Source organism: Durio zibethinus, chromosome 7 (genome assembly GCF_047325235.1).
Source record: "Durio zibethinus cultivar Kanyao isolate XHJ-2024 chromosome 7, ASM4732523v1, whole genome shotgun sequence".
In the NCBI taxonomy this organism is placed as follows: Eukaryota; Viridiplantae; Streptophyta; class Magnoliopsida; order Malvales; family Malvaceae; genus Durio; species Durio zibethinus.
In genome coordinates this window covers 11,940,724-11,950,169 of record NC_143168.1, presented here as the reverse complement: position 1 = coordinate 11,950,169, position 9,446 = coordinate 11,940,724, and positions in this window count along the sequence as shown.

Here is a 9,446-nt window from a genome sequence, read left to right as displayed (position 1 = left end):
TGGTATGTTACTATATAACTACTAATTAATACTATAACTTTTTTAATTGAATTTTTATTTAAATAATAATGATAATAGTAAATATTTTATATAATAAGAAATAATAAATACGCAATGATTTGAAAAAAATAATAATGTGGAAGAATATTATTATCTTAAATAAATAATTGAAATGCAATTTCTTTATATTAATATACATATTACTAATGTAATTGATTTGCAGTTCAACCATATTTTCTATTCTAAACAAAAACTAGAATCCAAGTTGAAAATATCACATGCTTAAGGTTACAGTATTGGATGTCTAATTATTATCTAATGTATAATGAGTAACAAAATTTTATATATATATATATATATATTCTAATTTAATCAAGCAATGTAATCTTATATAAATATATAAAAATCAAAATTTTCAAAAAAGAAATTTTCAAATGTAGATGGTCCATATCATTGACATGTAGACAGTCTTGAAAATGATCATATGTCATGTATTTTATTTTATTTGAATTATTTTAAAAAAATTAAATTAATTATATTTATTTTATATTATTATTTACTTTAAATCACTCTCAATTAAATTTATATTAGAAGTAATAAAGTTTTAACTACCATCATCATAGAATAATTTTGTATTCTCTTTTTCTAATTATAATATTCAACTCTTAAATTATATTTGTGTAAAAAAATATTCACTTTCTAATTTTTTAATCTATGATTTATTTATTTACTCCATCTTTTAAACTATGTAAACACGTTTAATATGTATGTATGTATATATATATATATATATATATATTAATTTTAAAATGATTAAAAGATTATCAAATCAATTAAAATTAATTTTGGAATATATCAAATAAAATTAATTCCATTACCATTATTACACTAATTTTAAATTTCTTACACTAATTTTAAACACCATATTACACTAATATCAAATAAAATGAATTTCATTACTATTATTATACTAATTTCAAATAAAATGAATTTTAATTGTTAAGTATAAATTGCTTTTAATTTAAAATAATATTACTGATTTTAATTTTGTTCTTAAATTCATTTTAGTCAATTAAACATTCAAAAGTTACAAATCATACTATAATTATTTTCAAGACCTATTTTATAAATAATGTTGTTTTGGGATGCTTGAGAAATAAATTGCATCCCTACAATATTTTTTCCTATTGTCTTGATATCCTTTGGCCTATAGTAAACCTAACTTAGGTTTTCTTTCTTTTTGTTTGTGATGATATATATAGATGGATTAGATATACAAATTGTTTTATGTTTGGTTTTGTATTATTTTAGGTACTGCTTTTATTTTTTTCTTTTGTGTTAAGATCTTTTAAATTAATTCTTCATCATAATTGTATAATAATTTATTTTTTTTGAAAAAAGGATCATTTTAAAAAGAAATTTTAAAATTAAGCAAAGTTTCTTGAAAATTTAATGTTTTGGATTTCTTTTTAAGTTTTGGCTATTACTATTAATTTTATTATAGTTTAAATTATACATATATTTGTATATATTTTTATACCTTTTTTTTAGTTTTTGTTATAATATCAATTTGTATACCAAATTCCCATTATACTTTATTATGAATAAAAGAGCAAGCTAGGTAATAAATTATAAACAAGTAATCACTTATCACCTATCTTATCATATGCATCAAATATATATTTTTATTTTTTATTTTTTGTATGAAGTGAATTGATATATTTTTTTTCTTAGTGATTTTTTTTTTTTTTTTTGTTTGCCATTTGATATTATCACTTTTCATGATTTAACTTGAAGGTAAGCTAATTACTATTCTAAGTAAATGAAAATTGATAGAAGTAGTTCTTTAATTTCAATTTTTTGATACGTATAATAAGAAAAGTATTATAGTCATTTTCACCAAATAATTCAAAAATATAATTTTTCATTCAACATTTTACAATATTATTTTTTTTAATAACATTTTTAGGGTGTGAAAATTTTTTTAAAACATTTAGAGCGAGTTGAATATCTTGTAATTTTAAAAAATATATAGTATCATTTTTATTTAAGAAAAGTTAAATCCAAATATGAACTTTTATTACCTTTAATATATTGGAATATAAGGTCATTAAAAAGAGTTAAGCCTGTGTAATTAAATTATTAGGTTTATCTATTAAGGCTCATAAGTTTAATTTTTATAAGAATACTAACAATATATTTTATCATTAAAAAATAATTTTTTCAAAATTATAAATATAACATTTTTAAAAATAAAACAAGCTGATGTTTTTCTAATAAATAATGCTCTAATTTTTAAATAGTAATATATATATATATTAAAAAATTATTTAATTTTAATGTTGATTTATCTTTTTACATGTGATAGTCTAATTTAATATAAGATGTCTTTTGATTATCATATATCCAAATTGATTTACTTGATAATATTTGATTTTCAATGATATTATAAATTTCGTCTTGAATTTGTTAAAAATTTATAATTATTAGCTCAAAAAAAATATAAATAACAATTCAATTACAAATTTAAACAAAATAGAAATTTGCTGCTCATATATTTAAATATTTGTATGCATAATCATCTCCCAATCAAAATTCTTATTGATTTTATTTTTATTGTCTTTTATTTTAAGATGTTTATAGATTAAATGAACATTATTACTATTTAGAATCTTTTTGGTGTAATTACTTCTAATCTATTGTTATTATTAGTCAACTATTAGTATTAAAATTTTTATTTTACTTTATTTAAAAATTATTATAAATTAAAATTATTATCTATGTATCGCACATACTTGAATCTAGTTGTTTAATTTTTGTTTTTTTATATAGGAGATTTTGTTATGGTCAAATCAAATCTATAAATTTTAAATATCATTTTATCATTATTATAAAAGTTTTCAATTTTTTTATATGAGAATTAAATAATTTTAAAAGACAATAACTTGATCATTCTCGATGATTTCATTACTCTTGATAATCTAGTATCACGGACATTAAGATCAACGAATGCTTAAACCAAATCTTCATGATGACCTTATACCAAGCACCATCTAAAAAAAAAAAAAAGAAGCAATGACTTGAGTTTTTTATTATAAATTTCTTCTTAATGAGAGATTAGATTGAACTTCATTCAAATCCTTCTCTTTTTAAGTATAATAATTCATAATTGCTCTCAATACATTAAATAAAGACGTAAATTGTTTCATGATTTGTTTTCATGTAGGATTCTGCTCACTGCCAAAAGGAAAAAGAAGATTACACAAAAACTCACCAGCTAACTGAGATTTACAAATATATGAAGAGATATACAGTGATGTATATATTATGCTGAATATGTGTAGCCCATGTCCAATCAAGTCTAGCAGCCAAGCCCAAACATCTTTCAGCCACTTTATAATAATAATAATTATTTATTTCGTTTTCTGTATTCTTATTGGTTTCTCTTTAACAAGTAGCATATAAAATTTTGATTTAAATCATAAAAGGAAAAGTTTTAAGACTTTTATTCCATATATATATATATAATATTAAAGAAGAGAAATTCGAATTTAACACTTCAAATTAAAAGATATGTGTACTTTTTTTTTTTAATACAAGTGATATTGATTACATATAATGAGATACCAATCTTATCGTATCATAAATCTCAGCTCACTAATTATAATATTTAATCTTAAAATTTTTATGGAAGAGTAAGAAGTTTTAACTGATGAGATTTTTTATTAGGATATATATATTTATTATTGAATTAAATGTTTAAATATATATTTTTAAATAATTTTTATGTAAACAAATTATAATTTAAAGAAAATTATAGATATTAAAATTTAAATTTTACGTTTGTTGAATATCATTTTTTAAAAATTGAATCAATTGAATTAACTTTTAAATTTTAATTTAAAAAATTTTGGATGATAGTAAAAAAGTAAAAAATTCTTAATTTAAGTACTATAAGGAAGTAATATAATCCAAATTCTTTACACTAAGATGTGGAAAAACCATCCAAAAAGCACAATTATATCGAACTTTAGCTTTTATACATTTTTTACATTATAATTTATAGAGGTGTTGCACGAGAATAAGCTAATAAAGAAAAGTTACTTGTTTCGCTTTTGAATATAAATCCCAAAGAAAATCATTTGATGGATAAAGGCGTCGCCTTGGAATAAAGCAGACGCATGGCCCCTAAGTGCACCATCAATTTTTCACATTTTTATGTTAGCAGTAGTTTTCATGGACTTTATTTTTGAAGAAATTATTTATTTATTCATTTATTTTTTAAAAAAATTCTAATATATTACAAGTGGGAGAGAATCTTCTTTTATAAAAATATTTATAAATTTTAAATATGGTAAAATAATATAACATAAAAATCTATAAAAAAAATAAATATAATATAATTTAAAATTTTAATAAAAATTATATAAAATTAATAAAAATAAAATAAATATTTCTTAATAAAGGTATTAACTTAAATTGTATTTAACATCAAATAAATACATCATCCACTCAAAAATAATGAGACGTTAAAATTCATCAATCAAGCAAAGCTCCATCGTCATTGCATGCGTATGTGATTGACGTGAAATCATGCACCTATATACCTAGAGATGGCATCGATGGGAAGTTTCTACAAAGGCAACTGCACCAACTCACCTATTATGGATGGAGTTGGGGTCTACATTTTGGACCACCATTTTTGCATCTGTCCAAACTTTTAATAATTAATTTTGTCCACCTTGCTTCCTATTCTCTGCCTCACAATGTTGGGTTGCGCATTGCATTGCAAGTATAAATTATAGACTATTGCTTCAATCTTAGTTTAATTATACGAGGAGAGATTCATTTTATTTATCGAGTTTTTATAAATATTTATTAAGATTTAAAATTAATTATACAACATTTTTTTTAAATAAAAAAAATTTAAATTAGATTAATTTTTTATCATAAAATACGAAGCCACAAAGAGAACACGTAATTCTCTTTCATTCATAAATTTCGTTCTATTCATCTCAAAATTGAAAGAAGACTTTAACCAATGTCTATAAACATTTATTAAGATTTAAAATTAATTAAAATGTGTTTCTTTTAATTTAAAAAAAGAAGTTTGTATTTGATTTTTTTCTCATAAAATATTAAGCTACAAAGAGAGCACGTAATTCTCTTTCATCCATAAATTTCATCCTTAAGATTCAAAGGGGACTCCCAATATAAAGTCTTACACTTTTTTATTAAGCTAAATGTTCATGTGCTTTATATACTTACAACTAAGAAAGTCTACATAGTGTTTCCTTATTAGACTCTAATTAAGAAAATTACAGATTAACATGTTTACTAAATAGATATGTGAGAATTTTATAAGCATTCTTACAAAATTTAAGAGTCCACCCAAATAAATAGGATAATAATAATTCATAAAATTCATATGACTTAACATTAATAAAAGTCTCCATAGATATTAAATTATATAAAAAAATTGTTGTGGTTTATATATGCTATTGCTAAATAGGATATTTTATAATGCTCAAACACATTATAAAATATTTATGAAAATTAGAAAATTTAAATTAATTAAATTAATACGTGGTAATGTTTTAACATTACTTGTAGAATTTAAAATCTTAATTGTGTAGACATAATCCAACATTATTTAATGTGAAATAATGTTAAGAATGTTAGGTCTGACTAACAAGTATTTATGTGAACACATTAAGATCTTTATTTTAAAGGTTATTAATGGGTTCTTCTAGATATTTGTTATAGCAAGTTAGGATCATTTTGAGTTTAATTTGTACAATTAAAATTTGAAATCAATTCTTCTAGCTCAATTCAAATCAAATTAATTTGAGTTTAAATCACCACAAATGTAAGATAATTTCGAGTTTCAAATTGTTTTAAGTCAAAAGTTTAATCAAATGACAGGCCACGTTACTTTAATGTATTAATTATAAGACAAATCAAGCAAGGGCAGATCTAAGTGGTTTGCTCGAAAAGAAGAAAATTTAAAGAAAAAATTTTTCTTGGACACATTAAAAAGTTTTTTGAATACCCTAAAAATTGAAAAATAAGGAAATTTAAAGGAAAATTTACTTGTAAATTTTTTTAAAACACTATTTTCATTAACAAATCGGTCCACAGTAATTTTATATATTATAAGTGAATACAAAAAAAAAAATCTCAGATCTACCACTTAATTCAGAGACAATATATTAATTACAAAAATTATCGATTAATATTACATTAATAAATGCCTCTCACAAATTCACACCATGTAATATTTTACTTTAAAAATGATTTAATGCAAGAATTATCTTGCTTTCGAAATCCTTTTATATCTTTATAATTTTTTAGTTTTTAAATATTTTTGCATGTTTATGTGATTTTATTTTCAACATATTTTTTTTATTGGCTATTTAACCTGAAAATAATTGTTAATTTATTATAAATTTAAATATAAAAGCATGTTTAGATTATTTTGAATTTAATTTGTATAAGATTTCAACTCAATTTCAGTCAAGTTGGATTTATATAAGTTCATATTAGATTAATTTCAAGTTGGAATCACTACAAATCACTACAAATATATGATAATTTTGGATTTTGAGTTATTTAAAATAAAATTTAATTGAGTGACAGAATGATTTTAGTTTTGGGTCATTGTAAATTCGAGTTAGCTTGATTCAAATTAAGTTATTTTATTATATTACTGAGTTAAAATTTTATTTGATTTTGGGGGAGTTGAATCGAGTTTTTGGATAAGATTCATTTTACCAAATTTTTTTTAAAAATAGATTTTACCACCTATATTAATAATCATATAGACACTAAAGAGAAAATATTTGAAGCATCTCTTAACCAAGAAAAAGAAAAAGTGGTTAATGGGACTTTTCTTTAACATTTTTCAAATTAACAAATAATTAAAAAAATGGAACAAGAAGCTGAATCTAACACATAATTAATCATAGTTAAAAATTATATTATATCCATCAAAATTTTATGTAAATTTTATTCTCATAAATGATGAATTTTAATATAATTTTTTATTATAATTAAACAATTATAACATTATAATTAAAAGATTGTAGGTCATATGCTGTGGAGCACTGCTGACCACCTTTCATGGAAGTAATATGTAGATGAAAGAAAAAAGAAGGAAAAAAAAAGGGTCCTAGGACATGGCGGTGGCGTAGCTTCCTGGTGGCCTTCCCTCCACTTCTCTCTGCCCAATGAAACACCTTTTAATCACAAAATAAAAGGAAAAAAAAAGGGCCTAAAAAACCAAGTCAAATGGTTAATGTTTCATCAATTGTTGATCATCATCATCATTGTCGACGTCGTAGATGTTTGGGTCCTATTCTTCTCCTTTCACACTTGAAAGTTTTTTGTTTGTCTTTAGCTTCTAATTTTTTTTACACAGACAAAATTTATATAAAATATTTTAAATGAAATTTATAAAATTAAAAAAATTAATTTAATAAAATCTGTAATATAAAATTCAAACTGACAGATTAATTATAGTTAATGTGAAAATTAATAATATGTAAAATAATTATTAAAAATATTATTTATAATTCAAAATTTATCAATACATATTTAACGAAAAAAATTTTACTAAATTTTTATTAAAAATATCTATCTAAAAATATATATATCAAAATTTATTAAATTTTTTTTAAATTTTATACACCTGATCCACATAACGAAAATTTTTAATCTATTAATTTTGATTTTTAATTTTAATTTTTATTTAATCCTTTTTAATAAGAAATTTCACAAATTTTATTTAAAAAACTTCATCTAAGTTTTTTCCTCTCTACAGGATCATTTCTGGATCAATCTCTTTGATTTTGATGGATTTCACAGATTAAAAAAAAAGGACATCCCCAAAAAGAAAGAAATCAAAGGGCTTAATTGACGGGTTTGACTTGCATTTTGTTCCACTTAGGACAGCCTGTGCTTGTGCTTAGCCTTTTGATCATCAACTCAAAAATTATGGGACGTAAAAAATTATCAATCAAGCAAGCTTCTCCGTTGTCACTGCATGCATATGTGATTAACGTGAAATCATGAGCCTACATAGCCAGAGATGGCATGAATGGGAAGTTTCTACAAAGGCAACTGCACCAACTCACCTATTATGGATGGCAGTTGGGGTCTACATTTTGGACCAACATTTTTGCAACTGTCCAAAATTTTAATAATTAATTTTGTCCATCTTGCCTTTAGTTTCTTTGCCTCACAATGTTGGATTGTACATTGTTTTTTACAAGTATAAATTATAAAGTATTGCTTCAATCTTAGTTTAATTATATATGAAGGGAGATTCATTTCATTTATAGAGTATTTGTAAACATATGTTAAAATTTAATATTAATTATAACGTGTTTCTTTTTAATTAAAAAAAGGAAGTTTGGATTTGATTTTTTTTCACATAAAATACTAGACTATAAAAAGAGCACGTAATTCTCTTTTATTCGTAAATTTCGTTGTCTTCATCTAAAGATTCCAAGAGAGACTTCTAATTTTGTCCAAGTCTTATATATTTTTATTCTGCTAAATGTTCATGTGCTTTATATACTTATAAGTTATATTACTTTAACCAAGAAAGTCTCCATAGTCTTTACTTATTAGGCTCTAATTAAGAAAATTAAAAATTAGCATATTTACTAAATAGATATGTGTGAATTTTATAAACATTCTTACAAAATTTAAATTTCCACCCAAATAAATAGGATAATAATAATTCATAAAATTCATATGACTTAACATTAATAAAGTCTCTATAGATATTAAATTATAAAAAATTGCTGTGGTTTATATATGATATTGCTAAATAGGATAATAATAATCCACAACAAGTATTACTTCAAACTATATGTTAATTATAGTTTTAATTTTATTTTTTTATTGTAGGATATTCTAAATAAAATGGTATATTTAGTAGTAAATTTAAACTCAAAAATTGGAGTTATAATTCAAGAATAAAGATTTTTTTATGGGCTAGAGGGATAGCTTGTCCAATGTAGTTTTATAAAACTTGGGTAAAATTTTTAAATTTCACTAGCAAAATTAGAATGTTGAAAGACGTTATAAAATATTTTATGAAAATTAAAAAATTTAAATTAATTAAATTAATACGTGATAATATTTTAACATTACTTGTAGAATTTAAAATCATAATTGTCTAGACGTAATTCAACATTATTTAATGTGAAATAATGTTTAAGAAAGTTAAGTCCGACTACAAGTATTTATGTGAACACACTAAGGATATTTAAAATTTTTATTTTAAAGTTTAGTAATGGTTATTTATACATATTTGTTATAACGAGTTTGAATCATTTTGAGATCAATTTATATAATAAAAATTTTAAGTTAATTCAAATAATGTCAATTTCATCTCAATTCAAATTGGATTAATTCGAGTTTAAGTCACCACAAAT